At 33.1% G+C, this 13,364-nt stretch overlaps 1 protein-coding gene across 2 annotated transcripts in view; it reads right to left on the reverse strand.

The window, feature by feature from the left end:
• wge (BAH domain and coiled-coil containing protein winged eye) overlaps positions 1 to 13,364 on the reverse strand; it is a 208,323-nt gene that overhangs the window by 73,267 nt on the left and 121,692 nt on the right. The gene's annotated exons all lie outside the window — the stretch shown is intronic.

Here is a 13,364-nt window from a genome sequence, read left to right on the forward strand (position 1 = left end):
TTCATAAGAAAATATTATTCGGTACCAGTTTTCCAACCGTTCTACGTAATTTGGCATTTGGTTTTATAGAAATCAACTAGATTATAATAAATATCACTGGTAGGCCTTGTTTTATTTGAAAATGTGATTAGTACATTTAAGGGCATTGAGAAATAACAAATTCTTCAAATTACTATAACTTAGATTATTTCAAGGTCCTTTATAAGTTGCAAATTGAACAACCTCTGACATTTGATTAGTCTATTATCAACATCATGCTAAGTAATTAAATATTTTCAAATTTCATTAGACTTTTTACTAATTATGATATCGGTTTATGGGATTGAATATATATTTTACAAAGAAAAAATACTGTTTACAGTGTCTGTTATTTAAAACCACTTAGTTTCTATAGGACAGAAATATTTTTTGTAATAAATTGTAGAATAAATGACTTACATGAAGTAATCTACTTTTATTAATTTTTAACCTAGAATTGGATACCACCAACTGTATATTCATTCTGTGCATATGTTTCATCATTATATTTGGTTCTGGTGGGTAGTAGGGATATTTATCTACAAATTTTGGATCATTATTTAAATTTAAACCTCTTAGTGATATTATGCGTTAGTTCACTGTTATGACAGATATAAAAGTGGTTCACTTTTAAAAAAATATATATATTTTTATATAAATAAACTACTTTTACTAATTTTTAAGCTATAATTTAACACCGCCAACTATAATTCATTGTGTACAGCGGTTCAATCATTATATTTGGTTCTGGTGAGTAAAAATGATACTGATCTACAAAGTTTAGATTACTTAAAATGAAACTGTTTAGTGATAATTGTAGTCAGTTATCCTATAATAGATATTGTTGATATTTTGAATTTTGGTAATGCTGTAGTCCGATGCCATATTCCGATTTCAACGGAAAGTTTCACAATTTTGTGAATACATATCGTCAGAAAATTTTACGTATGATGAGATTACGTATGAGATGTAGATTATCTTTCATAACCTTCCATGTGGATTAAGACTCTACAGAAAAGAGTGAATAGATCAAGTAAATTCTACTTAATTAATTCGAGATAATGTTCCAAGTGTTCCACAGAACAGCGTCCTTAGCCCATTGTTATATCTCCTGTATACAGCTGACGTTTATCTGTCACAAGGATCCCGAACTTTATCTTAACAAAATTCATTTATGGGTGAAAACATGGCGTAAACAACCTGTGCTTAAACCGAACCAGACGTATTTGCTCATATGGCGCAATTCAAGTTACCCTTGGATAACAAGATATTGCTGTATAAGTCTATTCTAGGTCTATATGGGCATATGGTATCGAACTGTGGGGTACTACTAGCAAATTCAACATAACCATACTTCAGAGATTCCAAAATAAAGTGCTACATGCTATCGTTGACGCCCCATATTATGCCAGTAACAACCTAATTATATAACAGGTTAATCGAAAAGTCCCCGGCCTGACACATAGATGGCGCTACTAGAATTAAATTCATATGTTTTTTTAGTTAGCCCTCAAAAGATGCGTGTATAAATTTGACAGCTATCGGATCATTAATTTGAAAAAACCTTGAAAGTATTGTCATATCTATCGGTGGTTCCGAAATATAGAAATATATTTTGGTTGACAGTTGTTCAAAAACCGTGTTTTGGAAATGTTTCAATAGGAAAGGGAAACAGTACTGTTTTCAATCAAAAAAGTATACTAAGTAAAATATGAATGCTATTTTATACAGAGAAGAACCTTTTCCAAAGATCCACCTAATCTCTTCTGTAGCTCCATAATTTCTTCATCTCTTTATAGATGCGTACTGTAAAAACATTGTCATCCTCTATTTAGTAAATTACTAATTTGTGAGAACCAACAGCTAAAAAATTGTCAAAATTACTTCAGCAACCCTAAAAAGGGGAAATAAAAAACGAGAATGTTTCCAACAATGAGGCTATGTGCTCAGAATGCCCATGACGATAATTTTTACGAGTTATCCCTAGGGAGCCTCTCAACACTCCTATGCTCTTATCAAAGATAGGTTGCCGCATTCGCTCACATTCTAAACGCAGTGATCTCAGGTGAAGCCCCATAATTATGCCCTGAAGCTGCGACGCTTCCAACGAAATTAGGCGGCGGCGATACGATCTTCCGCCGGACTCTCCGTCTCTTTTTCTCTGCTGCACTCGCGCACACATACACACGCTCACACACATTTACAAGACGACAGTCGAACCGAGCCGAGTTTCTCTTGTTTTTTTTTCTGACATACGAAAGGCGTTTGTTTCATTATAATTCCTGTTTCTGCATGTTAATTGGCGGAAATGTGAAAGGGTATTGGCGTATGGAACAGGTTTTTTCTTATTCAAATTATGGTTTTAAATAGTGCCGAACGACCATCAAATTGCGGATGTAATAAACGTTTTTATCAAAATACCGATTTCCAAATACCGCTGGGAAGCTTCCTTATTACCCGAAACAGGCTTATTAGAATAAAATTTAGAGTGAATAAACATATTTTTATATTATTGTTTTAATTAGTGTTGGGAACGATCGACTGAAATCGACTGTCGACTGTTCAGTAATTGACTACATTTTACTATCGACTATTTCAGTCGTTATTTTTAGTTCGACTGTTTTGCTGTACTAGTTCATTCGACTGATTTTTAACATTCTGGCCGTCCTAGCCGCGACCTTGAAAGTAATGCGCCGTTTTCTTTGTAGTTTGCTTGTGAATCACTATATATTGTAAATAAATATAGCAACATTTTGGAAAGCTAGTTTTCGAGGGCAAAAAAATAAAATTGTAAATAATAAATAGTAAGATACTTTTGACTGCCATAATAGGTAATACCTTTTTAATAAACTTTCAGGATTTTTGTCCAAGCCTTTTGTTTGTCAAAACTTTTTTCCTAAAATACTGAAAAGTAAAATGAGGTTCCAAAGGTTTCAAAAATTGCATCGATTCCAAAAGATTTGAAGTTTTTGCAGTAAGAGTTGTTAAATTTCTTTTAAAAATATTAACGGTTGTAATAAATACATTTTCTGATAGGAAAACTCTATTTTAATATTCAACAACTGTTTATTTTGATGGCTATTAAGAAGAGCACTACAATTTTTATTTGTTGACGAATGGACTATCTTAACAGAGTGTTTCCAACATTCTGGACCAAGAATGTATTGACATCTGAAGATACTTTGATAAAAAAATGGCTAGAATGAAAGAAGTAATTACTCCAAGTACTGCAGCAACGGACGGAAGCAAGCAATTCGGATTGTAAGCTTCTTTCATAGTTCTTCATACACAAACTTGATCATTTGTAGGAAATAATGTAAATGATGATTCATCAGACCATACCAGATTCTTCCAATCATCAAGTCAAGGTTTTATTATCACATCACCTCTCTCCAAGCACAGCCTTGGCTTCCCATCATAAAAGGCAGCAATCATTTCGCAATCGCAGCCCTTTAATGAATGTGAGCCTTGTGGAGCTCCCACCGTATTTAAGTGAATGTTGAGTTCGGCTGCCACTTTTGTCGCGGCAGTTTTATGTTGTCTGGCCTTTTGAATCCTTTGTAATGTAATTTATCATGTTTTGTCACCGTCACTGTCACTCGTGAAACTTTAAACGATATCTGATTTTAATCGCCGCAAAAGTGTATGATACACTAAAATATAACCTACAACCTACATGTAAACTTCACATGCTTATATGGAAGCAATGTAGCTAACAGCTAACATTCAACACTTTGTTACAAGGTATTCATATTACGGTGTTTATCCACTGTATTTACTTTATATTGTATCATATATTATATACTAATTATATTTCTCTCTGTTACATATTAGTTTTTTAGTAATTTCAAAAGTATCTCGGCTTTGCGGCTACCAAAATTAATACGGATTCAGAAGGTCAGTAAAGAATACATTAAAATAAGGAAGGTCTATTGCATCATATAACACTTTATAATAATATATTATCTAATAAAGATTGTTACTGTTCTAATATAATCTATTGATTTTTAATAAAATCTACTGATATTTACAGACTACAAAAATCACTACTGCCGGCTTGGTTGGCGCAGTGGTAAAGGTCCACCTACTGTTGCGATAGTCGCGGGTTCGAATCCTGCTGAGGCATGGTCGTAAATGTATGTTTGTGATTGTTTAATATTTGCGATTGTCCTAGGCAAGAGTGTAAGAGTGCGACAAGGAAAATGATCCCAGTCACGCCAGTAACCAGGCTGCGTAAGACCTTGGTCTCTCGCCAGTCGGTAGGCTTAATGCCGAGAACCCCTAGTTGGTAATAGGAGACTTTAAATTATAGAAAAAAAAATCACTACTGTGGATACATACTCTTAAGTATCACACGAAGATATGATAATAGCACAAAAAAAACTCTAAAAACATTTTAATACATTATAATTGTGCCTGAACGGTTTGCATATTAAAAGATAATGAAATAAGATATGCTCATGTAACTTTTGTGTTTAGAGCCAAACAAGAAGAAGCTTACTCTACAATAAAAAAAGCTAAAGCAGGTGTACCACAAGTGTACTGGGACCAATGCTTTATCTACTCCACACTTGTGATATACCACAAATGGCGAATATTACGATGGCTACATTTCTGATGATACTTCGAATATAGTTGTCGGAGACAATAGTGAAGAAGCTATTACTATTGTTACTATATATACTCACAAAAATTACAACAGGCAAGTAACAATATAAATAATTGGACATAGGCTTGGAAAATAAAAATTAATGAAAGTAAATATGTGCATGTGCAGTTGACCTGTAAACAGACCCTACAAGCTCCAATAACATTAAATAATACTATTATTCCATATAGCAACAATGCTAAATATCTCGGAATGAATCTTGATGCAAAACTTCGTTGAAAGGAACATATAAAGAAGAAAATAAAAGAACTTGAATTGAAATATAGGAAAATGTACTGGCTAAATGGAAGAAAATCACAATTATCAGTATATAATAAATTGCATTATATATAAGCAAATACTGAAACCTATATGGACATACGGAGTTCAATTATGGGGATGTTCTGCAAATAGTAACATAAATAAAATACAAATTTTTCAGAACAAAGTCGTGAGAAGTATTGTAGGCGCACCCAAATACTATAGGACTGATTACCTACATCAAGACCATCAGATACCCACAGTTAGTTAAGAAATCAAGATAATTGCAAGGGGGCACGAGGAAAGACTCCATCCTCATGAGAATATTGAAGTATTGCAGCTTTTGGATACCACCAGAACAAGACACAGACTCAAAAGAATCATACCATCTGATCTTGTGTAGTGTTGTGTAGTGAGGTGCATATTATAAAAAATACAGCAGTGACATGTATAAACATTATTTCACCAGAGACTGAGATAGGGCCGACGGGTCCTCCTAGTTATATAGCCAAATTTAAGTTATAAAGACAAATTGTAGGTTAAATAATAAAAAAATTTAACTTTTGTCTTGCGTACAAGAAAACGCCGTCTAGTGAATATTAATAGTTACCGACTACTACAAGCAGAGAACGCTAAATATCTTGGCATCCATCTAGACCGACGCCTAACTTGGAAGAAGCAAGTACGAACGCAAAAGCTATCCTTAGATAACAAGTAATGGTTGTACAGCCTTAACATTACATAGACCCATTTGGCTCTGTACAATCCAACTACTGGGTACTTCTAGCAAATATAATACAACCATCATTCAACGGTTCAAGTGTTGCATGCTATAGTTGACAATAATGTCGGTATTAGCCCAATTAGCTAAAGGGCAGAAGGTAGTAAATAAAGTGATTTTCTACATGCCTTAAATTTAAACTCATTTCCCATAGTGAAGATTGTTGTATCACTAAGACAATAAATAAATAAGTATTATTCATCATTTCTAATAATATAAAAGATGGTGAGGACTAAATAAAACATAGGACTGAAAGCACTCACCCAAATCGGTGAACATTTCCGAACGAACAGATGGAGAGAGAGGCAAGAGGGGAAACGAATCGATGAGAACAGAAATACGGATAATTGAAAAAAATAAAACAGAAGCCGACAAATTAAAGTTCGTTATATAAAAGCGTGGTCGGCATTGAATTTGGCATCGGTGGTCGGTGGCTCGTCTGGTCCACAAAAGGCGTGAAGTTTTTGACATTCGAATGTGAACGAAACGATCGGTTCTTTTTTTCGTGCTGTTTGTCGGCTAATAGTCGGAATGTGGAAAATCGGACACGAATGGAGAATTAATCGAGATATTTAAACGGATTTACGTGTAAAGCGGTGTCTGTTGGTGAGGACAAATACTACACCACTTACTTTTTACTCGTACATCAAGTAAAAAAGATATTAAACTATTTTTATTATTTAAATTGTTTTAAATATCGACAAAAATGATAAAATAGTCAAATATCATTCAAAAATCTGAGAAAACACTACTTTTAGTTGTCTGAAAAAATACTGCAATAAATCATTAAATAAATATATTGGAGTTTATTACGACCTTGCTTATAACTATGGTAATCAAAAAAATTACTAGATTTTTATCAATTGGCCCTTATTTTGAAAAATGACACATACATGTTTGTGACATACGTGTTTTATGACCACTAAGGTGTTGATTGTTGGTTTTAGCCATTGCTTGAATATTGAACATATTCTAATATTTTAAATATGACTTTATAACTTGAAAAATTAGCAATTATAACAGCACATAAGTGAATAAAATGGTAAAATGAATCAATTCTTACACAGCGGAGTGTTATCTGACTGATCCAGGAAGCATATTCTATGAGCTAAATTGAAGAAAAAGTTGGAGTTTCATGTAAAGGTTTACATTATACAAGCAAAAACGAGTTACAGTAGAAAATCAAGCTCGGAAGAGACCTGGACAACAAATCAGGAAAATAAGTTTATTGTAATGTAATCGAGATGAAACTGTCCTTTAACTGCATTTCAAATTACCACTACTTTTAATAACCGTAATGTTTAGTGTCTTCTGGCCTGAGAGGATGCGTAGCAGCCAAAGGACCAACACTAAGCGGTATTTATAAGAGATGGCTACACATAAAATGGAAAGAACTGAATAAAAATGTCCCGTGAACTGAGGAGTTCAAATTTCAGGTTTTGGATCTAATAGATGTGTTTTTGTGCTCCCATCAAAAGGCGAACGGGCATCAGAAGAGTGCCTTGTGCAGATTGTTAAACATAGTGTAGTGTACTATAAGTATAGTGTGGTAATAGCGGGCTGATTTGATGATGTATTGGTAACAGTAAGCTGGCCATTTGATTAATTAATAACGAAGGACCTAAGCTATCTGAAGATATTTAAGCAAAGTGAACATAATAGGTTAAGTATTGTTTTTCAACAAGACAATAGCAAAAAGTCATTCGTCAAATTATTTGTCCATTTTATTTACAAAATGGCCATAAAAATTGCCCGAATTTGATGAACTTGATTGACAAGTGAAGAATCAATCGAGGCCCATCGAGCTCAGCACACTTGTGGAATACAAAGTGAATGAAAGTTATTGTACTATAAATAATTGAATTAGTTGAGTAAAGTATATTAACAAGTAAAATATTCCCATTTTGACAAGGCCAAAATTTATACATCGTTAACATAACGTTACGTTATATTCAGTTTTTTTATTTATACTAAATATATTTAACTATCTTGTTAGTATTAATAAATAATAAATTATCAGTTCTATTGTCGTTTTGTTAAGCACCTTATTGCTTCCAAAGTTTAGATGGGCATTTTTTCGACAAGTCTAGAATGTAAACGTTATTCTGTTCTGTGTGATAATAATTCTTCCTCAATAATTTCTTGTCTTCTTATCGTTTTTTCTACGTTTGTAAAAACTATACACTTTAGAATTCATAAATAATACGTCAAATAAATTATTTTGATGTTTTCGACTAAGTTCGTTATTAACAAATTGTTTGCTTTTTTTTACGTTTTAATATATATTTGATAATAGTAAATCCAATAGAATATTATAGATGATTTAAAAATTATTCATCATTGCAATAACAACAAAATAATTTGTTTTTGAGGACTTGATATCGCAGTAGTCGTGACAACAGGATGATCCCTTTACGAAGAGCAACTATCTTAGTCATGCCCCTAACACGGTTAGGGGTAAGACACCCTAAGTAATATTAGAGGGGTCCTTCAAGGTCTCTAAGTAATTCATCAGTCAAGTATGCCCACTCCCAAAAAATGCTAGCTGGTAAAAAGGATGTCTGTGATATATTTTTAAATGTTTCGTTTATATGAAAGGAAAAACATATAAGGGAAAACAAATTATTTAAATTAACAAGATGCAATAAGACACATAAGCTGAAATTCTACATGTACATACAGAAAAATGTTTATTTAGTATTTATTTTATATTTATTGTCTTACTTCCATAAAATCATAAATTTAGTTCAGCTAATAAATAACAAGACATTCATTGACTTTTAGGCTGTGCGAGGTTCGCCGGGCTAGTTAGTATAATATAAATAATAAATTGGAATGTGCTCAAATTGTTTTTATACAATTACCCCAAATAAACATTAAGTTTACTCTCATTAAAAGATTATACAATAAGTGCCAATGAGCTATAGTTAATAAAATATGCGTAAAAATCCATTAAAAACAGGTTTAGGTCAATAAAAAGAAAAAACTACAGTTGCAAAATAACAAAAAAGCATTGCCTTAAAAACCCGTCTGCTAACAAAAGACTATATTTTAATAAATCACGAATGGTGATGATGCATGACGCCCCAACACACAAATTCAAACGCGGCGTCACATGATTCAAACTATCCTCTCCGCCCAGCGACCGAAATTCAAAACAAAATCCGCACATCCCCGCACGAGATCGAGGGCCCCAACACACCCCAATCAAACTCCGCTGCGCCGATGACGTAAGAACGGCGGAAGCTTCCGACAGCCCCGGGCGGAAGTCGTTCCGTTCGGCGATTACTGCGAATGTCACTTTCAGATATTCGTTTGTTTCTCGCCCACTGCGGCTGGAAAGCCGGTTAGGACGATGATAAAGTTGAAAATTTTTCTTTTTGTTCGGATAGCAGAAATAATATTATTTTCTTTTCTTTATTTAATATTACTGATTAGACATTTCTCCTGAATGTACGAAAAGTATTCGATCCAACATCTAGCTCTTTTTATATACTAACAATTTTAAAAATCCTGAAACATCTATACATCTCATACATGTTCTCATATATGTTTGTATTATATATACATGGCATGTAGAAAATCACTTCATTACGTGATCTCCTGTATAAAATACTATTTCAATTAATTGGTCTTATATATTTAAAAGCTTATTCTTATATATTTCTATTTATATATTATATATTATCTTATTTATATATTTCTTCTATATTTCTAAGTCAATATATGTCCAATGGTCATATCGGATGGTGTTAGAAGTTTTAGTCTACGCACTTCACCGTCACTCTCATATTTAGCTGATTAGCGAGTTCATTGGGGTGCGTACACTGACACTCTTTCGAAGTACTTCATACCAACACGTTGAATTACACTCGCTACTCGTTCTAGAGGAATATCGCGTTGTATCACTTCATTTGAAACATAGTACGGAGCATCGACAATGGCACGCAACACTTTATTTTGGAACCGTTGTATGATGGATATGTTAGAGTTGCTAGCGGTTCCCTATAGTTGGATTCCTTATGACCAAATAGACTTGAGTATAAATTTATACATTAATATTTTGTTATCTAATGATAACTTGGTCGATTTACGTGCACATCAAGATATTTAGCATCCTCGGCTTTCGGGAGTTAACAATTATTGATATAAACTGGTGGACATGTTCTTCTACGGAGCGTAAAAGTTATATGACTGGATTTTGTGTCGTCAGCTTTTATACGTCATGTTTTCAGCCACATTTATATCTGATTTATGTGTGTTTGTAAGTTAATTGATGCTATGGCTGGAATCCTGAATATATAAATTTTAATTTTTTAATTTTATTTGGTCCTTTAATGAAAGTATCGGTATAAAAATGGAAATGAAATCCTGGAAACAAATGGTGACTATGGAATGTTATGACTAACGAACGAAGAACTTTTCCGCATGTGACATACTTTCCAGATTACGCCCTATTCAACTACCATTTATCGTATTTTATAGCCAAAAATAAACTTCTCAATAAAAAAATACTTACAATATATATAAAGTTATAACAAAACAATTATTCCAAAAGATTCATTTTATTTTAGTGTAGAAACGCATGTTTCAATCAGCAATATCTATTGGTAAAAATCCGAAGAATCAATGTAAACAACAATTGGTTAACCTAACTATCTGTTAAATTCGAAGGTTTTGGCATTTCTCCATATAAAGATAACAGTTCTTTTCGTTACCATTCCCGCGTTATTCAGTGTATATATTCAATATCCGTTATTTTTGTTGTTTGATTTAAGGAAATCTGAAAACTTTCTTCCACCGATCAAACGGATGCCCCATTATATCTCAATTGTGATTTTGATATCATTGACAAAAAATGGCTAAAAGGAGAGAAAATACCATGCGAATTGCCTGAAAATGTCCTTTCGAACCGTTTCGACATCGCAGATTCATTTGTTGTCAGGAAAACAACAATAACAAACAGTCTTCTGTAACAATATCAAGCGCAAAAAATCATGGATTAGAGAAGGAAAATACCGAAATGAAACATTCATGGCCATAAAGCCTTGCTGTGCATATAATGAGATCACTAAGGTATAGTGTATTACGAGTTGCTAAAATAAAATGAAAATGTTACTGCAATGTGTCTATCAACGTCAACTGAAGAAATGTAACAATGTATTGTAGTAAAAACAAGCAATAAGGACTAACAGAGTTTAGAGTTAAAAACTTATCTGAATATATGTAAACTCCCAAACATCGAAAACAGTACTGCACGAAACAGATATACCGTTTAAAAGCAGATCTATGTTAAAAATATTAAACTATACAAATTGCATTATGTGCTAGAAGATAGCATTATCATATCATTAATAACGAATAAACACATTATCTACGTTTGTAATGATAATCTATTTAATTAGCCTCATATATCAAAATTAAAACCTTTTACAGATTTGATATTAGCTGGCCCAACACCATAACGCATCAACCAATACGAGAAATCCAAAATCCTCCGGAATGAATATAGTTTTAACTCAGACAATTATTGATAAGATGCTAATCAAAAAAGTGTAAATGAAGTAAAAACTGATGAAAAAAGGTAAAAGTTAGAATAACATTTGATTAGGTTTTGTCAATCATAATATTGTTTAATACTTCATTGTTCTTCATGCTAGAAATATGAATCCAACAAAAAGATCCCAACAAGTGGTCGACAAAGGCTGTAAAACTGGCTTGTGAAACATAAATTAAGTTTTGAAGATACCATATTAAAGAATGAAGTATTTCAAATTGTCACTTGGTAAATATAATTCAACATTTAATTGTATTTTATGTAATTTACTTTTTTAGAAATAGGTCTGAAAAAGATACACAGTAGATGGGATGGCTGATATATATTATGGCTACACAATAATGTCTTGCACTCTGTCACTGCATATTCAATCAAATCGAATTGTTATGGGATGTAGCAAAGAATTACTAAAGTAGATATTCAGGACCGAGAAAGATATACAGACAAGAAACAGATATGCTGAAAGGATTGTCTACAATACCGTTCCTCGGTTTGGATGAACTTCTTCAGACACACAGAAGAAGAAATTGACAAATGGTGGAATTGTGAGTTAGTGTCAGAGTAGAAATTAACAGGTTAATTGAAAAGTCCCCGGCCTGACACATAGATGACGCTACTTGAATTAAATCCATGTGTTTTTTAGTGAGCCCTAACGCTCCCTAGCTCTTGACAGCTGTCGGATCATTAGTTTGTGAATTATAGCTTTTTGAGTGAAGCAACTTTTGTTATTGTGAAAAAATGGATAAAAAGAAATTTCGCGTGTTGATAAAATATTGCTTTTTGAAGGGATAAAATACAGTTGAAGCAAAAACTTGGCTTGATGCGGAGTTACCGGACACTGCCCCAAGAAAGTCAACCATCAAGGATTGGTATGCTAAGTTTAGACGTGGTGAAATGAGCACCGAAGACGGTGAACGCAGTGGACGTCCAAAAGAGTTTGTTAATACGACGAAAATATTTTAAAAACCCACCCAATAAACCTGAGGTTTTGCGTCGATATGTGACAATGGATGAAACATAGCTCCATCATATTACTCCGAAGTCCAATCGACAGTCATCCGAGTGGACTGCACACAATGAACTCGCTCCAAAGCGTGGGAAAACGTAACAGACAGCTGGCAAGGTTACAACGTCTGTAACATGTAACCGAGTCACAAGTCAATGGAAGCGATGGCAAAAATTCATGAATTGGGCTAAGAATTGCTTCCTCATCCACTATATTCTCCAGATCTAGTCCCCAGCGACTATTTCCTGTTCTCAAATCTCAAAAGAATGCTTGCTGGGAAGAAATTTTCGTCGAATGAGTAGGTCATCGTCGAAACTGAAGCCTTGAAGCAAGGGACAAATCGTACTACAAAAATGGTATCGAAAAGTTGGAGGGTCGCTATAATTAGTGTCACCCTTGACTATGTTGAATAAAAAAAGCTAATTTTGCCAAAAAATGTTTTTTACTATGGTAGGCCGTGGACTTTTCAATTGACTTGTTAACAGCATTAGGAAGAATGCAGTTATTACATCTAATTTTATTAAGAAAAATCTACATAGGCAGTAACTGAAGAGACTTAGGAGAAATATATTGAAATCAGAATGCTTTGACAAGAAAACACTGCAGCGAAGGAAATAACAACTAAACATAAAAAGGTAAATATATTCTCTAATGAAAATAAAATACATTACTTGAATTTACAATCATTAATTAGGTGGATTGAGATTCCAAGGGATACCAAAGGTGATTTAGAAAAGATTTCCATGTATATATAATAAAATAACTCTAACCTACAAACTATTGTGGCTGTTTAATTAACTGTAGTAAGTAGTAGTCCCTCGATAATATATGCATTAGATTTTATTAAATTATTAGATAATCTTAAAATATATATTTTATAACATTTTTGTTTCATTATTTTATTTATATCAGAATGTTGTTATATATAGCTAAAATAAACTAAAATGGGTAGAACGTCAAAGTTGGATGCCGCAACATTGTACCATTTTGACGTCATAAATTGAAATGACGTGAGTTCCCTGCTACTTTGGATAGAAAATAATTCTATTATAATTAGTTTTTTACAAAGAACATTTAACATGATCCTGTATAT

This window comes from Rhynchophorus ferrugineus, unplaced genomic scaffold (assembly GCF_030347505.1).
Source record: "Rhynchophorus ferrugineus isolate W39M unplaced genomic scaffold, kcgeb_rfMv2 rfM1, whole genome shotgun sequence".
Classification (NCBI taxonomy): domain Eukaryota; kingdom Metazoa; phylum Arthropoda; class Insecta; order Coleoptera; family Curculionidae; genus Rhynchophorus; species Rhynchophorus ferrugineus.